Source organism: Micrasema longulum, unplaced genomic scaffold, assembly GCF_059751315.1.
Source record: "Micrasema longulum isolate JH-2025_06_02 unplaced genomic scaffold, ASM5975131v1 h1tg000835l, whole genome shotgun sequence".
In the NCBI taxonomy this organism is placed as follows: domain Eukaryota; kingdom Metazoa; phylum Arthropoda; class Insecta; order Trichoptera; family Brachycentridae; genus Micrasema; species Micrasema longulum.
In genome coordinates, this window is record NW_028278027.1 from 280910 (window position 1) to 307151 (window position 26242).

General features: G+C 30.2%; 1 protein-coding gene across 1 annotated transcript in view; it reads left to right on the forward strand.

The window, feature by feature from the left end:
- RhoGEF64C (Rho guanine nucleotide exchange factor at 64C) overlaps nt 1–26242 on the forward strand; it is a 319583-nt gene that overhangs the window by 89708 nt on the left and 203633 nt on the right. The window lies entirely within an intron of this gene.

Below are 26242 nucleotides of genomic sequence, written 5' to 3' on the forward strand. Positions count from 1 at the left end.
ATGGAATAGTTCTCTTTTATGCTGAAATTACGGCAAACAATTGCTTTTTAGTTTATTTCAAAGCATTTAATACGGTTTTTTGTGTTAGTAGTAGGCACAAATTTTACCTATGTACCTAGTACCAAGTGACTGCTTTCCTAATCGAAAACCTCACCGCACGCCCCTGATATCGAGCCATAATCGCTAAAACACCATAACCGACATCTACACGAGTAATATTTTACTGGAGAATATTTCTTCATCTCCATTATCCAAGTTATGAGATTTTAACTAAGATATGTTTCGAATATTTATTTTATTGATATCAACATATGAAGTTGGTAACCTAGTTTTGGCGATCATGGCTTGATATATACGTTTATAAATACATAAGCGTTCCAGATCCAATTTACAAGTGGAGTTTTTTTCCAGCTTTGATATTCTACGTTATTTATAATTAGTAAATTATTTCGTGCTTGCGGTCCGGGCTTCAATTCATGACAGGATGCGGATGGATAAATGATGATAATCAGTTCTCTGGATCTGTTACACAAATAATAACAAAATAACAAAATTAAGCTATCAACAGAAATATTCCCGATATTAATAAATAAAAGCGGGTTGTGATCTGATCCCGTGACTTCTGTCGTGGACTCAGGATGAGATTCAAACCAGACTCTACCACAACATGATACCCATTTTCTGATAGTAATGTATTGACAACTCGTTAAAAATGCCCCCCAAAATAGAAAATGGCAAACACCTATTTCTCATTTAAAAAATTAGCCAATAAATATAAAGGGGATTATTCGTTGATTTTCAATTTGTTTTTGGAGTTTGTTTTCTATAACTTAAATAATGAAGATACGAGTAGTTGGCTGCATAATATAAAGAAAGACTTAATTTTTTGATTTACATTCATCATCATGGTACTAATTATTCATTGAATTCGCCGATTATTCGCATGCAGCGACTTGCAAATCAATACAGTGATGATTTAGATTTATTTTGTACCACGCCGCTGATGATCAAGTCCTGTGTTTTGAAAAAGAATTAACAATTTAAAATTCAAATAATGATTAGTTCTTCACTTTTGCTTTAACTCTTTACTCTTGTGTGTATAATTATTTAAAAAATTTATTGTTGTTTAATATTAATATTTATATACACCATGAAGTTAACTTTTTGACTTTCCTTTTAAAGCACTTTCTTTTTTTTCTTCTTTCTTTCTCTTTTTTAAAAACTGCTATTTTTTTATTATTTTCCTTTCTTTTATAAAGGTAAATATTTATATTTGTTACACATGTAATATTTATTTTTTATATATAAATGCTGTTTATCATTGTATACTTTTCTCGATGTTTTTGTTCTTTTTTTAATATCATGTTATTTTTTGCTGTATTTTTTATCACTTGTTTTATGGTAATTTTGTAAAAGGTTCACTGAACTGTAAAAAAATAAGTAATGAAATATTTATAGCATCAAAAACTTTTAAACTTTGTGTTATCAAAGTTTGTATTTTTTGTTTATATATTTGAAAACGTAAAGTTATAAACAAACAAAAACAACGATTTAATATTTATACGAACAATATTTAAACGCACGAACCTACATAGTTTATAAAAAAAAGAGCTCACGCTTTGGCCTAGTAAAACATAAAATGTCAGCATGTATTATATTAAGAACACAATTATATCTAGAACAAGCTATATAATAATATGTAATACCATCATAAGAATCAAAAAGCTAGTATTATGTGTCATTGTATTGTACTCTATTCCGTTTTACTGTGAACTTAAATGACAATATTAAGTTGAACGTATAATTATGACGTCATCATGACGTATTGTCCTAAATACGCAAGCAAATAATGTTTAAAGTGTTGCGTTATGCTTTTTGCACTGAACTTTAAAACGAAAAGCAGTTTATATGATTGACACCTGTAAGTAAAAAAATGTTACTTTATAAAAATAAAAAAACACGATAATTTATTGAAAGTAAATAATATCCAATTAAAACACAAGGGGGTGAAAGATGTAATTTTTAATGATCGTTTCCTTGTAATACTTTGAAGCAAATTAAGCAACGTAATTCAAATAAAAAGCATTACAATATTTGTAATAACGTAATAATTTCAAATAGACAAATTGAATCATATAATATTATTTGATTGAGTTATTATGTCATTATAACTTGTGAAATGATTGACGATGCAATTTCGAATCTAATTTAATTTATTTGTGGTTTTGCATCTCAATAACCGAATAAATTTGGCTTAATAAAATATTTAATTAATTAATTTTACCTTAACATATAAAGTAATAACGTATGAACTCTGATATTCATAATTGCATCAACGCAAATACTGTTCATTTTCGTAATGTATTATTATTTTACAAATAAATATATGATTAATATGATTATTATAAAAACAGTAGGATATCGGTTTGACGAGCCATTTTGATATATTTTACATAAATGCAATTATTTATTTTAAAAACACATTTTTTAACAAACTAAACGGATTAAAAATAAATGAAAACATATTTCATACCTTCTATGAACTCTGTGGCTACTAGACGCGCTAGCTCCAATTATTATTAAATAGCTCCCATTTATTATCAAATTCAAATTAGCGGCACTTTAAGCGGTTAGTATAATAGATAACGCGCTTGTCTCACGCACGGAAGGTTCCAGTTTCAATTCTCGGTAAGATCACAAAAAATAAAGTAGTTTGTTTCTACCCTGGGTGCTTGAGCTTCTTGACTTATTGTGGCGCAAAAAAATAATAATAGAAAAATCTTTGCAATACAGGTGCTAATAAATAAAATCAAATTTCACTAAGGTAATTATTTATTATTTTCATAACCCAACTTTACTTGATAAATCCGTGTTAAATTGAGAAGTTAATAAAGAAGTTTAGACAATTACAGGGTTTATTACTGACTTGCCATTGGCTCATTTCAATGAAAAACTTTACACGCTGTGTAACATTCACCATTCCACCTATTTTATGACATACATATTTCATCAATTACTACAGCTGTTAATTTTTTGAAGCAAAACAGCTGGATGATGTATAAACTCATCGAAATTCAATTTGAATCTTAATTAAAATTAATGTCTGAGCACCCGATGACAAACGATCATTTATTAGTTCATCGGAACAAAAATGTTTACGATTGTAATAACATGTGTATTTTATTGTAAAAGACTCTTAAATATAAACAACACCAGGCAAAGCAAAAAACATGAATTTTAAATTTGCATTTAGAAAATATGCAATTACGTACTCTCTTTATAAAAAATCTATTAAAACAAAGAATAAGTAAAGTAAAAAAATAATGCTATTAAATTATGGAGAAGTCCTGGAACATATGCCATTAGTAAGCGAAACATATATTTTGTTTGAAAATAAGTGTATCGGCATTAAAATATATATTTATTTCACAAGAACATACAGTTTTACAATATTATTGACACATGATATAAAAAAAAAAAATTTGATTACATTAAACAAAGCAAAATAAAAATAACGGGTACTAAAAAAGAAAGAACTCGATACTTAGTTTCAGAAACACAGACTAAATTTGCCTCAATTAGATTAACTATTAGAAAACATAAATAGTCCTACTGTTTTTTAGCTTTGAGATTTTAAAACAAGAATCATGGACTTTTACAAAGTTGAGGATTAATCTCTTGATCATTCGATCAAAATTCCAGAAGACAACAGAGACATAAATCTCATTATTGCTTTCAATAATATATTTAAGATTGTTATTTTTTACTCGACTTTCACAGCTATACAACCGAATGTGCTGAGGTCGTTGACTTTCAAATCACAATAATTAGTTTTAACGCATTGATAGTAATCTTCAGTTAACCGCAAAAATGCTCTCTTCAATTCAGAAGTAGATCGATTAGACTATTCAGTGATGATTAATCAGTAATTGGACGCATTGGAAACGTTTTATATAATTACTATCAAAATCACATTCACTTTAATATTCACATTAATGGAGATGTTTGAAATCGGTGAGAAAAAATATATGCGAGTTTTGTAAGATGTATGATCTCATGTTTTTCAAATAAAATTATTGTTATACAACTCATAAATTCTGTACCTGCAACTAAATTCATCGTTGTTGCATTGACGTACGAGGTATTTTTTAGAAAGAAAGTGTACTAGTTTTTTATAATTTTTAGAGAAAGCGTATTTAAAAATATTCCAGATATAGTCGATACACTTGTTGACTATTTTTTAAAATAATCGCCATCCCGTCCGATGCTAGTGGTGAGCTGTGGAACAAGCTTCTTTATGCTCTCCTTGAAGAACTCTCCCACCTGCTCCTTCTCCCAATTCAAAACCTCTTTCTGTACCCGTTCATCGGTTGAAAATTTAATTCCACCCATGTGTGCCTTCAGGGAAATAAATATGATGATCTGAAGGCGCCAAAGTCAAAAGAATACGGAGGGTGGTTCAAAACATCCCAACTAAATGAGTCAAAGAGCGCCCGTCCACACACAGCCGGAGCCACTGCAAATAGACACGTTAGTTCCTTACTAAATTCATCTGTTCTTTAGCAAATATTACGTTGCCTTAAAAAAAATAGGAATCAGAGATAGCAAACCACAACATGCAAATATTTTTGTGGCAAACTATTTTCGAATCGTAATGCCATTTTTGGGGAGATTTCCATTCCCAGTTTATGGGGAGAAAAAGCTTTAGAAGTTTAAGTTTTTGTAAAAAATACGATCTACAAGTATTTTTTTGTTTTTTTTTTCCAAACAGACTCATTAACTGACGCTGAGGCTCGAGATTCAAAAACCTTATCTTATCTCCCTTAGTCTTAGATTTACCACTTCCTCTGTTCTTGAAAGCGATTTTATATTTTTAATTTGTTTGTCTAAAAAAATACTTGGCTTCCATATTGTTGTGATATATTTAGTTATAAATATGTTTAACTTGCTTTGTTTCTTTATTGTTCGGAATAAATGCATTTTTAAGAAAAAAAAAGTTTAATTCCTGAATCGAGTTTTTGTAACTCCTGGAAATGTAATTCATATGTACTTTGTATGTTATGATTTATAAATAGCAAATAATAATAATAGTATTTGCTAAAGATGAGAGATAACTCGAAAACATGATAAACGAAGTTAATACAGCATCCCTGAAAATAGGTTTGAAAATGAATGCTTCAAAAACTAATGTAATGAGTGATGCAAACCAATCATGTAACATATTAATAAATGGACAAATAATTGAATAGATTGCTAGTTATATATACCTAGGACATGAAATAAAACTCGGGAAAGATAATCAATAGGTAGAAATAGGAAGAAAGCGAGGTTTAGCATGGACTGCCATTGGTAAGCTCTCACATATCCTAAAATCTCCGAAATATTCATATTACTTAAAGAAGAAACTTTTTGATGCTTGTGTTCTCCCTGTACTGACATATGGCTGTGGAACTTTTGTGTTCACGAAAAAAAATTACACAAATTATCAATGACACAAAGAGCGGAATGATGGAAAGGAGAATGCTGGGTATTTCGTTGAGAGACTGAAAAACCAATATATGGATTAGAGCGAGAACAAAGGTCACCGATGTTGTCCATAGGGCTGCCAACCAGAAATGGAGCCGGGCTGGTCATATAGCCAGAATCACAGACTCTAGATGGACCAAAAAAGTCCTGGAAGGGCGACCCAGAATGGGAAGAAGAAGTGTCGGCAGGCCTCAGACAAGGTGGTCTGATGACATAAGACGAGTTGCAGAAAGTGGTTGGATGCAGTTGGCTCAGGATAGAGAAATATGGAGACTAAAGGAGGAGGCCTATGTTCACTATTGGACAATCTCTCCGTCTCCGGCTGATGATGATGATGATGATGAATAATAATAATAAAAACAATAAACAGTGTTACAAATAATCCCTGTTGCGTTATTTCAATGTAAACAAATTAAGTAAAGCACTGCGTCTATGTGCATATTATGTAGGTATCAAAAAATTACGCAAATATTGATAAATTATAATAAAAATATGTCTCAACCAAATAATTTTTGAAGGGAATTCAGAACTTGTGATGTGCCATGAATATTGATAATGTATGAGCAGCTAATGAAAATATGTTATTTTTTGTTTCAGGTATGCAGAAATTTAACACTTGATCCAATGAGAAATCATCTTTGGTATGTAGTTTTTTTCTAAATAGAATGTTCCCGTTCATTTATTTTATCTCAACATTAATTTTTTTATATGATAATAAAATGATTATATCATGAATTTAAAATTCTGCTTAGTGGTATTATACTCAAATCTCGAATATGAAAACACTGTCTTTTGGTACCGAAAAATAAATTATATGGATTCAATATTTTAATATTTATTTTGTCTAATAAAAGCGTTTATTAATTTCATATTCAATTTAGTCGTTTTGCAAAGTAAACGCCGAAACGCTATGCAATTTATTAAATCCAATTGATTTAATAACAGTATTTAGCAGTCTTGATAATATGAACTCTTGGTGAAATATTATGAACTCGTAGAATTTTAATAAACGAGTAGGTACTTGAATACATTATTAGTATAACATCGGGCTGATAAATGTTTAATTTTAGTTTCAATGAGTAAAAAAAAATAAAAAATTATCGATATTTTGAGAATACCCAAAATTTGTTGAAAAGTTCCATACATTCACGGAGACTGGACCGCTGTGCACGTGCAAACCACGAGCCCACTGCGTGATATCGCATGATTGGCCCATTTCACAGCACGGCAAAAATCTACACGGCATGATAAAATACAATATGGTAGATCGATATTTATTGTTTTACATTTATTGGCAAACGCAATAACCAGAACACCATGAGACCGACTAATCTCCAGTCGATTTCTTTTTCAAATTTTTACCTGAGAGTACTCGCTAAATTTAAAAAATGATTTCGATAAAACTATCATTAAAATATCTTTTAAGTTTTACTATATTATTTGAATCGGGTTGTGGTCCCGTGGTTAGTGCTGCGGACTTACGGATCAGAGGTCCCAGGTTCGAACTCCACTCTGCCGCAACTTGATTTCGATTTTCTAATAGTGAGTTATATACAACTAGTTGAAAATGGTCACCAAAATTTAAATATTTTGCTAAATTATAGGAAAGTTAATATCTCGGGTGTTCTTTTTGATATTTGATATTAAAATCATTACGATGGGGTTTTATAAAAAAAAACAAAAATATAGGTATTATAAAATTTAAATAGGTACAAACGAATTTAATAAATGTCAATCCACTATAATTTTACCGTGTCGTTTAGATTAAGATGATATGTGTAAAATAGGCTATTCTTCTTTGGATATCACGCGGCTGGTTTGTTTATTGGGAAATTCTTGTAATATTAAACGGAATTTTAATTTTAATTTTAGTCAATATAAAAGTTTCAAAGAAATAAAAAAAAAATAGGAAGGAATAAAAAAATAAACCCTGTATAATTCCAGACTTTTATACTTCCGTTCTAATTTCGTTTTTTATATGTCAGTGACATTTTACGTCTGAATTGCATAATTTAATTTTTATCTAATAATTAGGCAATTGTAAGTATTAGTGATTTAGTGATTTTATAAAAATTTTTTTTTTTTTTAATTGTCGAAGAAATAAGCGTATACCTTTTTTACGGTTTGTACCAATACTCAAATTAATGTCGAAGTGCATGAAATCTATTGATAATACATAAAATGTGAATGATGAATTTTGAAATAATTAATATCGGAAACAAGATTGTTCAATCAAGTGACATTTAAAATGCGATTTATGTTTATAAACAATATCGGGTCATTATCTTTTCGGCCAACTTTCTTGAAGAATTGGGTTAATCGATCGAGATCCTAACTTAAGTGACTACAAGTCAAGATTTCCACTATTAAAATGTCAATGTTATTAATATGAACTTGAGGCATCTGTAATCCAAAGATACTAATTGACATTTGATTGCTTAGGTGGTACCATTTCTAAACGAATAGGTTCGAACGAAGAGTTTTCAAAGAGACAAAATGGTGATACTTAAATAAACATCATAATTTACATCTGGAAGTTTAAGTGATCAGTCTGACGCGTCAGGTACCAGTCCAGGGACAATGGAATATTTCAGTGTTAAACCTCCATTAAAACTAATATTTCATGTCGACTCTGCCAGCAATCGAACCCGGGACCTCAAGAATAGTAGGTGAATGCGCCAACCACCGCTCTACAAGGCCTACTTATCCTCGCTCGACGTTATTTTTTAGGATTTTTACCTGAGAATAGCCATTGAGTTCAAAACGCTGGTCTAAGATTCTGGTTGTATTTCATACACACAACTATATTTTTCACCCGCCTGGACACGGAATACTTAAATTAGCCTTATTTTGATATCGATTTATTTATTTGTTTCAATTATTTAACAAAAAATAAATACAAATACGTAACGAGTTACTATTTAAAAAAAAGTATTTTATTTATTCCACTTATTTGTGGATAAAGTAACTTCACTCCATAGGTACGGCACGTTTTGGAGTGTCGAGTGTATTATTTTTTCAGCAATGTTTGAGTATGTCCAAATGCTTGCAGACTGGCTGGATTTTCTAAATGCCTAGACTTCCATATTTCCTTCTCAAAAATGTTTACCCTCTCTGTTGAAAAAAAAAAAAAAAGGATTTCAAATAGGCTGAACGTAGGATGAAGTATTAGTTTTGACTCTCAATAAAGTTGTAAATCCTATAAATGCTGAGGATTCCATACTAATTACAAGTACAAAACCAATTATCTGTTTTTCCAAATGTTTTTAGACAAATGACTGGATTGTCCTTCTATGTAGTTTTTATATTTATAGAATATTAAATCATTTATCAAATTTATTTTTTATTATAGATATGATTTCAAAAACCCACAGGAAGTAGCTTGGTGGAATTTTATTTTTTGTAAAAAAAAAATTACAAATGTGAACAATTTATATTAATGTTTGTAAATAAATTTAAAAATGAAAAAATTCAGCGCAGAACACCCAGGCTTGAGGAAAATTTCATTTTGGATTTTTGTGTTCTCACCGAAAATCGAACCTAGAGCCTTCCGTGCGTAAGTCAAGCGACTTAGCATTTACACCACAAAGTTTGTTGTAACAAAGGTTTTAAAAATAACGTGTAACAAAATAACAAAGGTTTACCAAACCGAAACCGACGGTTAAATAAACACACCTGATCTTCGCCTAATAAAAAATGTAGAGTATTTGATTTTTAAAAAAATAAGTCCAGTTACACCAACAAGAGGTAAATTAAAACAATATTAGAGTTTAAAATGGTCAAATTTGTTAAATTAATAAAAAAGAATAAAACAACACATTTTGCCTGTTTTGCAACAACAAAGAATCAATTCAATTTACCATTAAGAATTAAACTTTTCGTGGTGCAATTGGCTCTAGAAAATGAAACACAATAGACGTAAAAACGAAGAAATTAGTTTATTTTATCAAAAGAAAATTAAAATAACGGCGTGTTCCGGTAATTATCATTTAAGTTTTAGTGCATATAAAGCAGATTCGTAAAGTACATAGAAATATCTTCATTTTTTAATAATTTGTAAAAGCCTTTTTGAGTAAAACAACGATTTAAATTATTTGTGGGTAAGTTTTTTTTAAATCGAAGAGTAGAGTTTTAAAATTATAATTGGCGGTATGTCAAAGAACTGTAAAAATACAGATACCGACAGTATCCGTTTAATTATTGTATGCCTTCTGTTTCATCTTTTGAGATGTCAACTTTAGAAAGTACCTTAATTTCTCATCCTGGTGACAAAAATGATTAATGGATCTTTTGAAACTCATTAATGTTAACAATCCTACGATTATTGTACTTAATAATGTTAAAATGGCGCATTCAAGACAATAAATCATACTTAAATAACAGGGATTAATTATTATCCACTTTTATCGTTTTAAAGAACGTATAACATATTTTTATATTTTAAAAAACGACCTTTATACTTCTGAATATAGGTATATAAATAAACACATTTTAATGCATACATACGAAGTAAATTTTTTGAGATTTACGGAACACGGTTGGAAATGTCAAATAAGTTTGCATTTTTACTACAAATTTTCTTCATTAACACGTGACACACTTAAAAACCTCTGCATTTTACTGAGTAAATAAGCAATTTATTTTCTTATTTTAGAAAGTATGCAAATATGTTGTCTATTATTGCGTAAGTTATACAGTTTTTTAGATATCTTGAGTACCTATCGTGAATTCTAAAGTGGAATATCTTATTTCTAAATAAAAGGTTAGTATGAAAAGAGCGGCCGTCGCAAAGGCAATTCAATTATTCAATACAGCCAAACAAACAAAAGAAAAATGGACACTTAGTATTTTAAATACTCGAGAAATACTGTCAACTGTGTTTGGATGATTGTCCATTCGATTGTAAAATACTTAAGGTTGAAAGCGTAGCTAAATCAACTAAAGACGGTAAATAAAGAATCATATAAAATGGACAAGCTTGTAAAAGTAATAAAAGGAATAAAAGTACGCGCAGGAAAGCTGAATGGAATATCTAGTTTCTTTTTGAGTAAAACGATTTTTTCAGTGTTATTGAAAATACATGACCGTACGTACATTAATTTTAAGTGCGCGGCGAAGGAGTTCTTTTGTTTTTAAACATTTTAACCGAGTTAAATGATGTTGATGCATCCTTTTTGACTCGTAGGTGTAATCTTTTCAACTAAGCTGTCGGAGATCATCGGACGGTGACATTGCTACTGATGGCCGAGTTTGAGCGAACAGCGGCACCAATAATTCCTACAATTTTCTACGTGACCAACTCCGAAGAATGAGAAGAAAAACTGCGTCCGCATACTTACAGCCACTGCGCTGTTTCACGTTGCCATTCGTTTGCGTTTCAGGGAGAAATTAACAATTATAAAATAGAACAAAAGTATTAAATACGTGTTTTAAATGCATGTTAAATATTGTCAATTAATTAAGAAACGAAGTGTTAATTAAACTGCTTCGTTACATTTTTGCGGTAATCAAGTATTTTATCGGGGCCATATATTTAACATTTTTTAAACCTCCGGTACGTTTATTTACTAATAAGTTACAGCAAATACTGAAAAAACTGTTTACACCTGGCGTAAAAAATCTTTATTTAAAGCCAACAAACACATAAATAAATAACCTTCTTGATTTGAAAACAAATAGACAATTCTTCTTAGCCAGAAATAAATAAATACATTTGGTAAAATAATTCATTTTAAAAATGAAATTAAAAGAAGTCTAGTATGATATTGTCGTTGATAAATAATTTTAAAAAAAAATAGTTTAGTTTGATCTATTTATTTTAAGCCAACAAACAAGCTCTTTTATCGCAATTCATGTCTGAGTGAAAACTTCTCTTAATTAAAAATGATTTGTTTTGCAAACGAGATTTTACGAGTACTAATGATGATGTAATAACCTATTTAACATATAATTTATTAATTTAAAAAAGATTTTACTAGGTATATTTTGGTTTCTTGTTAAAATTCCTTATAAGTTATTATTTTTTAGGATTTTGTTTCTAACTATACAGGTAGTTAAATTAAAAATTACTTTCCAAATTAATAATTACTGGAGATAGCAAAATTCGTTAGTCTTTCAAAACAGTTTTTTGAAATCCCTTTAATTACGATTGAGAAATTGAATAATCAAATAAATTTATTGTGCATTGAAATCAATTATAATTGATCAGTTTTTTATTTCGATTAAATAAAAGCATTTTTCTGAATAGTTTTTGTATCAGATTCATTTCTTTCTAGTAGTAGATTAATCAACTTTCTAAATATATTGCTCCGCAAAACAGTTAATAGAAAAACAGAGGAAAAAAAATATCTACCATTTAAATCACCAGTTTCAGTTTCGATTAAGTATAATTGGTAAAACAATAAAAAGTTTTAACGAATATAAAAATGATATTAAGGCACGAGGAATTTCGATTCAAAAGCACTTAATACGATAAAAAAACAATCAAATTACTTTTCCCATAGTAAAGTGGTTCGAACTTAGTTACCTTTGCTGATTGCAATTTAACAATCGTTTATTTTAAAAACCATCAAATGTATCTTGAATCAAAATTAATGTTTGCTTGAAGAAAATAAAATGTTTTTTGTGTTTTAAAAACATTTCGATACACCTACATAATAAATCATATGATAAAGTAAACTTTAATAAAAGTTGTTTAATCTATACATAGACAACTGTATGAAAGAAATAGAATGTATGGGTATTGGAGCAAAAATTGATAATTTTTCAGTAAGCTGCTTGTTGTATGCTGATGATGCAGTTCTGTTAGCAAGCAGCAAGGATGATTTGCAACAAATAGTCTCTAGAATGTATGATGTATGCCTAGAGAGCGAATTGCCGATGAACGGAAGTAAGTCAAAAGTGATGGTATTTGAAAGGGATAGTTAGGTTACTGACTGCATAATAAATGTGAACAACGAATGTCTCGAACAAGTAGATAACTTTGTGTATCTGAGAAGCGTATTTTCAAGAGATCGAAGAGTAGAAAAAGATGTTGAAAGGAGAGTGAATGCGGGCAACAAAATGAACGGAGCACTAAGCACAGTAATTGCTAATAAAAATATGTCAATCGAAGCTATACTGGCAGTGCACAACGGAGTTTTAGTCCCAACACTAATGTATGGAAGTGAAACATGGAACTGGCAGCGGAAGGATGAAAGCCGAGTGAACGCGGTTGAAATGCAATCTCTTAGACCAATGTGTGGGAAAGCAATGTATGACAGGGTTACGAATGATGAAATCAGGCGAGAGTGTAAATTTGAGTCAAGTATAATTGATAAGATTAAAAAAGGGTCTCTGAGATGGTTTGGTCACATAAAACAAATGAACGACGAAATAATGGTAAAACAAGTATATGTGGCAAAAATGAACGGTAATGTGAGACAAAGACGACCAAGGAAGACGTGGCATGATCAGATAAACCAAAATCTTATGTCTGGTCATGTCAAAAGCAGACAGAAACGAAGGGCATGTATGACAAGATGTATGAATGAGGAAGAAGCTAGGAATGTATGCTAGGATAGACGTGTGTGGCGGTCCATTCTCTCTGCCTACCCCTACGGGGAAAAAGCGTGATGGTAGTAGTAGTAGTAATAAAGTAAGCTGAAACTATATCTTGAAATATGGAGATCATGCGTAATTATTATTTCTTTTCCCTCGTATATTTTAAGAGATAATATATAAGGCACTGTATTGGTAACCATTTTCCTCAAAAATGGAAGGTGATAGAACTAAAGCTTCACGTGCTTGTCCGGGACTATGAAACCTTGTATTGTAAATGAATAGTTTTTGTCGACATTAGCGGGAAAGAAACCTGAGATTTCACAATTGGGGTGCAAACACGGTATATTTTTCCGGCCATAAAAATTAATTATAATATTTTTGTATGTACTAGCTTAAAACATAACATGGAGTATTTATTTAAGCGAACTGTTTTCACTTTTATACATTGTAATTCCTGAACTAGAACTGCGGCGTAAGACTGATAACTTTGTCTTTTTTTGGCTAGTATCGTGGACTCCTGGATCAGAGGTTCGAGGTTTGAACCCCGCTAAACCACTCTTAAGAGTATTTGCTAATATTTAAACTCCAAAAATGGCTCCAAAATGGAATTATTTTATAAATTTCTCATGGAAAAAATACCGAATTTTTACTGCTATTGTTCTTTTTATTGATGTATTTTTTCAATTTTTTGTAATTTATATTTCTTTTAATTTTCTAATTGTAATTATTATTAACATTTGTGTTTCATTTTTTAATTCTTAATGTCACATTTTCTAATTTATATTTTTGCTTCAACTTTAATGATTATCAGTAGGTTTTCTAATTTTTTATTTTTCGTATTATTATTATTATTAAATAATTTGTTCTAGCATCATTGAATGAAAAAAAAAGGTCCTGCCTAAACACAGGAATTTCCTATCTAGCCGGGGCATAAAACAAAGAACTAAAATGTGAGATAAATAAATGGATCGCGAAATGACGATCAGAATTGTATTTGATTTAATAGAAACTACAGCACAATGGCATAATTAATATTTATGTGAAGAGATTGCTTTTCAATTCATTTACTTAGCAAAACAGCTGACTTTTATGAAAACAACTTCCCACTTTACTGTGTTCGTTTGTTTGATACTAATTGTCTGGTTCAAGGTAGAATTTGTGAAAAATACTGTTATGCATCAGTGTCATACTTAATCAATCGTTTACCATCCAATTATTTTTGGACCAAGCTATTTTTATAACTGGTCCATGATTAATTTTTATGATAACTGTTATTAAATGAATACTATGTAATTAGTGTATAGACAGAGGAACAAAGAACTTTTATCTTGGTGACCTACCTGAAAAGAACCGTCAATTATTGCCAATTATATTGGTTAGATCATTATTTGAGATACTGTCCTCAAATCGGATTTCACGTATCAATTGGGCAATTGCCGACACTGAGGAAATGGTAAAAAAAATAAACTGAAAAAAAAATATTGCTCTAGTATATATTAATTATTGTATTAAGCAATCCTATAAAAAATGAAACACGTCATGATACATCTCTCTTCTTTTTTAAAATAACGAAATTGTATTTTTTGTAATCGTCAAATGAAAATTTTCACACCGCATTTGAAAAGTAAAAGTTTTAAAAATATGAAGGATTATAATACAAAATATATCTATCCTTTATATGCGAAGAATGAATGTGACGCCAATACAACAATAAATCTGTATAAGAGATAGCACGAAGATAGAACTCATATCAAGGAAGACAGAGACGCTGTTCTGTGGGCGGTGTTTGTTTACACAAACGCTTCATTCATTCATTCAGTCAGGTTATTAGCAATGAGCAGGGGTGCAAGCATGTAAGATGATCGGCGTATTAAAAATTGTTTTGCCATAACAGGGCTAAATTATATTTTTATTTTTATAAATTATGAAAGAAGAATTATAACACAGTATGTCTAATTTTTTTTCGAAAATCTGAACATCAGAATATTCCATCTTTTGCTTAAAGTAACACGACGTTACATCACAGTGCGCAAACGAATTTTTTTACCACAGCATTTTAAGAGTTAATGAGGTTAATACTAATCTTTGAGGTGGTAGATGCAAGTCTCTATAATCACTGTTGAAAGAAACGAAAGAATGATAGATAATACCAAACACTCGTCGCATGAAAGGTCTGTTGTTAAAATATGTCTACAGTTTGACTTCTCTTAAATGTGTTATCTGATATCTTTTTCTAAATCAAATGAAGGGAAGTTTTTAAATAAAGCCGATTAAATATCTCGCCTGTCGTTAGAAGGGCTTAAAGAAATACACTAATAACACCAATCTTGTACATAATAGGCGAGGCAAAAAATAAATCTCCTTCTTAAATTAGAAAACTTTATGAGTTTATTTAAATTACAAAAATAACGTCAAATCATTTAATACAAAAAAGAATGGCAAGAATTCAAATGAGAATAAAAAAGCGTGGTATTATATAAATATTTCTTAAATACGCAATAAAACTAAATAATTATCAAATCAGTGGGAAAAATGTTTTATTTATTCGTTGATTAAAATAAAATATTTATATTTTTTCTAAAATTGGCTATGAAAATATATCTTATATTAAGTTTGTCTCTCTTTCATCAATTTTTATTTAAGTGTAATTTATTTATTGAGTACAATTTTTACAAATTACATGGAAGGAAATATCTTAAAATGCTTTCTGAGACAAAACTGCTTGTTAATCGAACAAAAAAAAACTTAAATAAAATGAAATAATCAAAGTAAAATTATAAAGTTTGGTGGTCTTTAAAAAATACAATTTACTAAATCAAACTACTGTAAAAGAATATGTATCGTGTTATTACCGCAATACTTTTTTTGGTTTCTCAATTTTAAAATTAGTCTCCTCGTGACGTCACCAGTTCCTATCGGTGAATTTTGCTGAAATTTGAAAGTAAAACCTTGTAGCTGTCTAAATACACTAAACATTGAATAAAATGGCTACCTAAAAACCAGAAATCTATCACAATACATAATACGCTATAATTGATTTGATTAATTTTTCATGCATTTTTGTGAAACTTTGCAGTACAATTAAACGCTCTATTTTTTACCGAGATTTAAAAAATACATACAATTTCACTTAGTAGAACATAATAGAACTCTCTTATTATGGTGATGTTTTAATAAACGTTTGCATTTGTTTTTGAAAAATATTCAAGAAACAATCATAAGCTCATTTGTATAAACCTAAAGACTTGATACAAGGCGCAGACTAAAAAACACACCTTAATTTAAAAAATAATAAAATAACAAATATATGTCAATCAACCTTATGAAAGAGAAACCTGTTTTTTGTGAAGTATAAATGACATTGCTCTCAGTTTAAAACTGAGTAGGTAGATAGTCTCATAATTCAATCCGTTTTGCGTGTGTCAGGAACATTTTACATACGTTTTCCATCGTTTGTGCTAACAATGGCTTGGCGATTGAACGATCGCCTCCATTGTGGCAGTGAGCGAGTACAATTTGAAAGGGAGCGGATATTGTATATAGTGGAGGCCAAATATAGAACTATCATCCGTACAGGCCGCGTGGAAAAGTGCAATTTCCCATTCAACTATCAGATAATCGCCCATTTTATATGAAATACGAAACATATCGCGATGTTCCTCCATCCGGTCTCCTTTGAGATCCCAACTCACATGTATTAGGAGATTTTGCAACATGTGTTGTGTATTGTATACATATATACAATTGTATGCGAAACTTTTCAGTTAATGATACGCGCGTTGTATCAATACAAGATCGTCCTTAAGATCAAAATTGAATTTTTAAATTTTTATTGATTAATTTCTTCCTTACAAGTATCGCATTGGTTTGATAAACTTGAGAATTGACAAGATTTTGAAAACTTAATGAAATAATTAAAATTGCGTTATAATATAAACATATAATATTTTCATAAGATTGACGAAAAATAAATCAATTACAATGGGAAGTCAACATAATTATTTTCAATTGTGTAAAAAGTAAATCAAAATATTTTGTACTGCAAAAATGTGTATATTGGTATGAAAAATTCAAGATCTATCGCCTTAATCTGTAAATAATAACGTGTCGCTCTACAGTCAATCGAAGACAACTGTTGAATTCCCACTGTAATAGAGTCCTTGATTTAGTACTACAAAGTTATTCTCGATATTAAGTCTATTTATATTTGACAGGCGCCGTGGCGTAGTGGGTCAGATGGTCAACTGTGAAACTGGAGTCGCGTGTTCCATTGAATATTTTTTCCTCAATTTATCTGGGTGCAGTGGTGTCAATTGATGTAAATTTTAAATTCGTCCTTCATTTCTTGTCCTCTTTTTTCCACCTGCTGACAAGCCGAGCGAGTTATTCCTTTTTTTAAAAAAAGTTGCCATTGTAAAGTAAATTTTGTTTGTTTAGCGGCGGTTTTAATAAAAAAAACACCATTTCGAGTTTCTTACATTCTGTTTTCTACTATTACTAAGCAAATGTATGAGTTCTATTGTCTTTCGTCGTGTCCAAATGGAATGAGGTGGGCATTTAGTTTTTCGACTTGGTTGCTTTTTTAAAGTAATAGTTGTATTATATTCATGAGTGTCGATTTACATGCATGTGAAAATATCTTTCATCTGTTAATGATATTTTAAAACCCTAAGGCACATTTTATGTATCGTAACAATAGATTTTTATTTTGTTTCCGACATGCGCCAATAAAACATCAATAATACGAAACAAACTTAAGAAATATATTTTACGTCAAAACATAAACATATTTTAGCTTGAATATAACTCATTACTACAACTAATAGCCATCCATCGCAAAACATAAGCAGTTATGAAATATGCATAATATATGTGTAGAACATAATAGTACCAAATCTTATCTAATGATAATTAACAAAAAATAAAACAAAATCATAATTTACTTCTTGTTAGGTATTTCGTTCATACCATTGATTTATTTATTGTGGCATTACCATTTTTGTTTCTTTCTCTTTATGTTAAAATTTTTTTTTTTCAGATCATAAAAATATATAGTGGTAAATATAATCGACGAATAAGTACGAAAAAATTGTAAACTTGAAAAATGTTGTTGTAATAATTATATATCATTATACTGGCGTCTGTATCCGGGCGGGTGAACAATACAGTTCAGTGTGTGAAAATCAGGTGGGGGTAAGTCCACCTCGCTGTGTAGTAGTTGGCGCGTTCGCCTACCATTGTCGAGGTCCTGGGTTCGAGGGTGTACACGAAATATTTGTTTTTATGGTGGTTTAACACTGCGATATTTCATTGTTCTTGGACCGATATCTGAAGCGTAAGACTTGATCACATTGCTCTCTATGATCGAGAGAACGATTGCATATAATTGAAATACGCTGTATTTACTTAACTAATGCAGTGTCTTTTGCACCACCAGGTTGGGATAAAGGTTTGATGATGATGAAGATTATGACACCATAAAGTATACAACGCAGCATTATGTAATTTAGGCGTGAAAGAAACATTACCAACGCTAGTAAAATTTCAACAAAGAAGAATTAAATAAACAAAACTAATTATAAATTCAGTCTCATCGTAGTTATTGGATTTAAAGTTCAATGACTTTTCATATAAATGTAAACAATAATGCATCTTCTGTGAATGATGTATGAAAACGCCTCCTTGTTTAAAGATGCATGTTTATTGGATTATACATAACTACATAATTTATTCAAATTGTGTGTCAAGAATATAACAAATAACAACGGCTACTGCCAATGGCATTTACAATTATACTAAACCTTGAAATTGGACTAAATACAACATGCAGATGCAACGTTTGAACGGTGATATATGCTTTTTTTATTTATTGATTTGGCGTTTATTTTGAACTCTATATTTGTATTTTTAATATAAAAAGCATACACTGATTTAAGTCTATTGAAAGCTTTATTTTATTTTTACAATATAAAAACAGAAATTTCCGTGACAATTGTTTCGCCATGTTAGGGCATTTTCAAATGAATGTAAATATTTAATGGATTGAAGGTCCTTATATAGCTATTTAATTCTAAGTACTTAAGTCAATACATTAATCTTATCAAGTATGGCAGGTACAGTAATAAAAATTGTGGGAAAAACCAATAGTTAAGCGCAAATTTAAGTATTCAATAGGTAATGGGATATTTAGGTACTTATATTTGTATTTCGGAAAATTTTATAGTAAAATAAGCATTTATGGATTTTCATGTATTGTAAGATAATTAATGAACTTTAACTTTTTAATTTTACACCTTTAGATAATTGTTGTGGAAACAATTGTCACATAAATTTTAGTTTTAACAAGAACTAGCATTTTATTTGCATGACAAAATAATAAATAATAAACCAAATAAAAAGTATGTGCGTGTTTGTTCTACCATTTATGTAAAGATTATTTATTTTCACTAACTTTGCCGTGTGCTATTTTCATATTGATTTGAATGGAGTGAACAGAGTGAATAATTATTTACTGTCGAACGCATTGAGAGACTTAAAAATTTTGTGTTAAAAAAAATGGAGCTGGACAGACGTAGCTTCGCTTGAAGTATTGTTGATGCATCTGTCTACGAAAAACGTGTTTTTGTGCATCGTATAAAATACCTTACTCACGCGTGGTCGATAGCCTGCTGCCTCTCTTTAGGATATCTATTCTTATGAAATCTGCAGTATTGAATATCATATTTACTAAAAAAAACCAAGTAAAAATAGTTTTGAGTGGCTATATTTTCTTCATAATAAGTGACGAGAAATTGAAAATGGCCACCGAATCAAAGCATTTTTATAAATCATAAGAAAATAAACATTTCAAAGTTGTAAAGTCAAATAATTCATAAATTTTATGTTATATGGAGTTTTAAAAATATATTCCACTAATAAAACCTAATAAATCAACAAGACAATAAAAAATAAACAGTTTCTGTCAACTTCCAATGCGACGCTTAGTTGTTGTCAATTTGGCTTCACTCGACACATCGCCAACAGAAAATACATACGCTTCGTATCGTGTCAGAGTTAGCTTGTAACTTCCATACATTATTGTTCGTTTAGGTTACGTTGCGTTATTGTTACTGGTTCTGTTGTATTGTGTTAACTCCCTAACAATGGGTTGTCGTGGGCCTAGGAAGATAACCAAGCAGCTCGGAAACTAACTATCCAAAATGGCCGGATACTCGCATGGTATTGCATCTGGGTTACTGCCTGGCTCGGCATGGCGGTACGGTTTCTTTGGTGTCAAGATGCGTCGGATTAGATAAATCTACCCAGGAGATGTCCGCAACTACACATCCTCCGGGGTTTTAATTAGTCATAACATGAAAAGCATACCTACTTGCTTGTCAAACGTATAATCAAATAAACTAATTACAATATGAATTAATAACACCATGGAATTGCACTGCACTGCAGGCATTATTTTATAAGGTGTACATATAGTTTATTTGTTTTGACAAGAGCACATACTTATTTAACTATAAGTGATCCTTGTGGTGTAACAGCTAAGACGCTTACCTCGTGCATAGACGATCAGGTATTCTCCGTTTTGATTGGACTGATTGATCCATTGTGGTTTTAAAAATTGTTAAATGCATTGGTGTATATTTTTTTATTTTTTTTTTATTTATAAATTTATTGCAAAAAAATAATAAACATACTTAATAACCGGGAATCTATATAAAACCAATTGATGTAAAATGAAAACGGAGTGTTCTCTGTTTATCATGCTCTCCATCTAACATGTCACAGCCTGTTCTAAGATGGAGATTTTTTTTATCTTTAGAGCATAAAGAGAGTCCTATACTAATAAAACAATAACATAAAAAAGAAAAACTGAAACTACTTAATTATAAATGCCTAGCTAATCAAATGTAAGAAATTAATAATCGTTATTATACAAATATAAAGTAAATATATGTGCCAAGAATACATGTTACTCAAACATAAATAATATAGTGTAATATATAATAAAACAAATATAAAGCAATGAAATACATAAAAATATAAATAATATGTGTACTAATTAAATAAAGAACTACGTTTTTTGATTTACATATATTTTTCAAAAAAATCTCTCGCTACACTATTTATATGTGCAGTTATTTTTATTTTGAATTTCGTTTTAAATTTTGAGTCTTTTATATTTAGCAATAAATCATTAAATATTTTTGGAGCAATTACATTGAATTGCTTTTTAACAAAGGCGGTTGATACAAATGGGACAATACATTTAATTTATGTTGCTGAACAAGTGTTTATATTTTGTTGGGTTCTTTTGACTTCACTTAAGTTATCATAAAATTTAAGTAGTAGGATAACTCACAAACAATTGTCTTACATCCAATATCTTTAACTCACCGAATGGATCTTCCGTTGAATACTAATTTTGCAATTTATTGAAATAAAACACTTTATTTACACCTGATGAAGGGTAATTAAGAATACCTGAAACTAGTGGTGTAATTATATTAAACATGTATCTGATAAAACATAACAAAGTGTTTTATTTTAAATAAACAAAAAATGTTTTTCCACAAAGTAAATGCTGAAATAATCAATTTCAACATTTTGCAAAATAAAACACCCTCCAGATTCAAACTATTATCATGCTTTTGCCTATTTTTGCTTGAGTAACAAAACAGGTAAATTTTATTAGACTAAACTTTATAGTTTTTAATCTTTATGCGTAACAAATATGTTTTACAGAGATCCTGGGATTGATTCCCGACGAGACTGACATGGAATATTTTAAACTATAATTTCTCACTACGATGTTTTATAACTGGCATCAAGTTTTTTTGCAAAAAACAAGAGATCTGCACAGCTTTTATGTAATGTACCAATGCGTGTCCTGTATCTTAGTCGATACGGGTAAGAATAAAAATATGAAGCCGTGGAATAACAAATTTCCCTTCATTAATTTCAAGTGGTTTTATCGAAAAGTAATCAGAAATAATTTATTAAACCATTCAGCAATTAAAATCGCGTATACTAGTTATACTATAATCGTCTAACTCACCATAAAGGATTCATATTTTATTTCATCCGATGTAATTGATAATAATTACCTACGTTTGCCGTAAAATATCGAGTCAAGTTCGTTAGTCATTATTCCGATTTACACGCCCACTTAAAATTTGTGGACACCAGGATGTAGGATATGTAAAAAAAACGATCGTTAATAATAAAAAATAATATTATTTGGAAAAAAAGCACGACTGTTCCTATTATTTTACTTAATGAGTCTATCATTAGAAACAAAATCGAGTAGGTATTGATTGGACGTCTGACATTTAAAATTTAAACAATCACTTCAAAGCTTTTTTTTCATGTCTGAAGACTGAATTATTGAATGGTTTTTCCTCTTTAAATAAAATAAAAACAAGCTTTGTAACCACCTTAATTTATTATAAGGTGATTGTGAGTGGTTGCAAAAAATATCATATTATATTTAAAACATTTTGCACTCAAATACATTGATAAATATGACCAAAAACGTTTTAAATGTTGGTATTTTAGTCGTTAAAAAAATCCAATGGTTTAAATGTATGTTTGTATATTATTAATATTAATGAATGCAATATATTTAAAATAAAAATAAAAAAGTTTAAAATAGTCAATATATGATGAAATAATAATTTTTCCATTAAAAAAAACAATTTTAAGTGACTTGTGAACCCGTAAAAAATACGCACTGTACAGTCTCATATTGAACAGGTTATCGTAGTGAAAAGGATTAAATTCAAAATTTCCATGCAATAAGTTTTCTTTAAACTATTTCGATAAAGAAATTCACTAAAAATAAGGAATGTCAATCAAAATAACCGGTGATAATTCGTGATTCCTGTAAGTACCTCGACTTTCATATTTCCTTTACAAAATTTGCTCGTGTTCTCTCTAATTGATAAAGGTAGTTTATTATTTAGTTTTTATATAGTTTTATCTTAGTTGTAAAAACGAAAAAATAATTAACGAAGGAACGGACCCAGACCCGTGAAAAATAACTGTTGTACAATATATACATACTAGGAAAAAAGCTTTATGTGCATAAGCAAAGCAATAAATAACTGGAACAAGAAGAATAAAAATGTTATTTAGCTTTATTCTACTTCAGTAGTGATAACGCTGGGCCGATGTGGTCTGTGTTTGGGAACAATGAGGGTTTTGTGTGTGTTAGCTCTAGCTTGGTGTGAATGGTCTGTATATTTCTGCGTGTGTATGGTTTTATGCATAAATGCAAGAGTACATTTCTTGAACAGTCGATTAATAGCTAAGACAGTAAATTCTGAAAATAGTAAACAGTATTATGTAAACAGAATTAATGTAGAGGAAGTGAGGTCTACATGCAAAGACAGAGTAATATGGCGAACTATCCTCTCGGTCTACCCCTACGGGAAAACGGCATCATGGTTTGCTTGTTTTTTTTGCTTGCATTTTGATCCTGACACACATATTTGATAACTACAGTCAGTGGACAGGGGTCACGACGTTATAAAACATATTCATTTTGCTGATAAAATCTCCTCACGACAATGTGATGGTGATGAAAGTATTCAAATGAGGCAAACAATACGAATATTGACACACATATGAAAGTTACGTCCCACGATATAAAATACATGAAAATGCTGAGATTTCTGTGATTCAGGTGTTTCTAAAGATTTGTTTGCCTTAATCAGTGTTTTTCAACTTTTTTGAATACGCGTTGCACTTGCGGGTAGAAAAATATCCGGCGACCCACCGACGCCCAGGGCTAGCTTTTGCCTGGCTTGGAGGGGTTGCGGTATGAGTAAGGCCAAAGTTAAATAATTTTTTGGAGGTATTGCCAGATTTTAAAAGATGCCAGTTTTCATCCTTTACGTTTGTTTCTCTTGTGGCCCCGACCCCCTAAGTGTAGCTTCGGGGGTTAAGCAAGGTCGCGCTTCAAGCGAGCGACTCCCTGGAAGGTCGCGACACACTGATTGAAAAACACTGGCCTAAAGCATTTATTCTAAATATGTTTATAATTTTTATAATTTTTTGTGTATTTAACAATTGTTAAGTTTTACATAATGTTGAATGTTACTGTCTGTAAAGTGGCCAATGACGGGTCATAAACCCCGTTAATGGCTCGACATTTCCTTGTCTTAAATGATCTCCGTCTTTGTCAATGTTTCGTGTAGATGAATTATTTTTGTAATATTTGTTTATTATTTACTCAATACTGATTACCTATTATTATTATTATTAGAATTATCTTTCTGTTATAATTATTATATTCTGCTTATTCATCGGATTAAATGAATTTCATTTTAACAACATAAATATTTTCTTTGTAAAAATTTATGCTAATAAAATTAAAACATATTATTTTTTTTAAAAATTGTTATAACATTAACAATGATTATTTCTGACCTAAATAACAATAGTAAAAAAGTAGTTTATAAATTTTGCATTTACAAGACTGTTTAAAACTGCATTAAAATGATTTCAACGGATTAAAAAACTTGGTTGTTAAAATAAGAAACAGTGGTTAACATAAGTCATGTCATGTAAGTACCTAGAATTTTACTGACCCTTAAAGTTTATAAGTTTTTAAATAATATTTATTAACGTTGATAAAATTTCTAGAAAATTTGAATTGCTTGTGACCGCGACCCCCCGAGTGAGGCTCCTAAGATTTCTTTCAGTCATGTTGATGATAAGATTTTTTTTCTAAAACAATAAGTTTTTCTCATGAGGTAAAAAAAATCAGGGATTGAGCAAAGGTTTTTGCTATAGCGTTTCAAAAATAAAATAAAATTTATGTAAAAAAATACAAGGATACATTTTGCTCATTTCAAGTGCAATTCTTTCCATATTGTAACGTTAAAACTCGTATTACTTGTTTCTACGTTTAGTAAAGTACGTATGTATATAAAGATTGAATTGAGGTTCTCGAAATAAAGATAAAAATCACAAGCAAATTGTGCATTTACCCAGAAAATAATATTGACAGCCTAAAAATCACCTAGATTTCTAAAATTGTGTGTTTTGAGTGCATCGCATTGAACTAGGGTTGGCAAAATTAAAATTTTGAAATTAAAATTTTCACAAGTAATAAAGTAGTTTTGATAAGGTTAAACGTTTCGAGGTTGATTGATTTTTTCATACTTTCTTGAATTTTAATTATTACTTTAATTTTATTTAAATTGTCAATACGTTAAGCTAAACATCCACAAGAGATGATAGACGAGTATTTCTAAACTCATTATGTCAGTAGGACATCGTCTCTCTTGAATACTTAGCAATTAGCTTTACAATTTCCTCAGTAATTAATGAAACGCCCCAAGTATTACAATTGTCTAGTTTCTTGAAACTGAGAAGCACTAGAAAGCTGCAAATTACCGTAATTTCACGTAATTATTTTATTATTTTTATTTTATATGACGGAATACTTATAGACAGTTTATAATAAAAATATGTAGCGTGTTACTTAGTTTTAAAAAGTGTTGGGAATATCGTTGTTGTAAATCCAAAACATTAGGGAGTTTTAAATCTTTCAAAAAATAGAAAAAACTTTTAAAAATAAACAACAACAACAACAACAACAAACCATCACGCCGTTTTCCCGTAGGGGTAGGCAGAGAGGATAGAACGCCATAACACTCTATCTTGGCAGACAGACCTCGCTTCCTCTACATTCATACATCTTCTCATGCACGCACGCCGATTATTCCTACTTTTGACATGTCCATCTTCAAGTATTTGATGGACTTGATCGTGCCATGTCTTTCTCGGTCTTCCTCGTTTTCTGCATCTATCAACATTTGCATCGTAGATCCTTTTAGCCGTTCTTTCGCTGTCCATTCGATCTACATGTCCAAACCAACGCAGCACCCCTTTCTTGATTATGTCAATAATGCATGTCTCAGCCTTACACACTTCACGGATCTCGACATTTGTGCACCTATCATATATCGTTTTACCACACATTCACCTGAGGGATCGCATTTCGACAGCATTCAACCTACTTTCATCATTATTTTTCCAATTCCATACTTCGCTCCCATACATTAGAGTTGGCACTAGAACTCTATTGTGAACTGATAGTTTAGCCTCTTGCGATAAACATTTGTTAGCCAAAGTAGATTAAAAATAATGTAGCAATATATCATTTTAC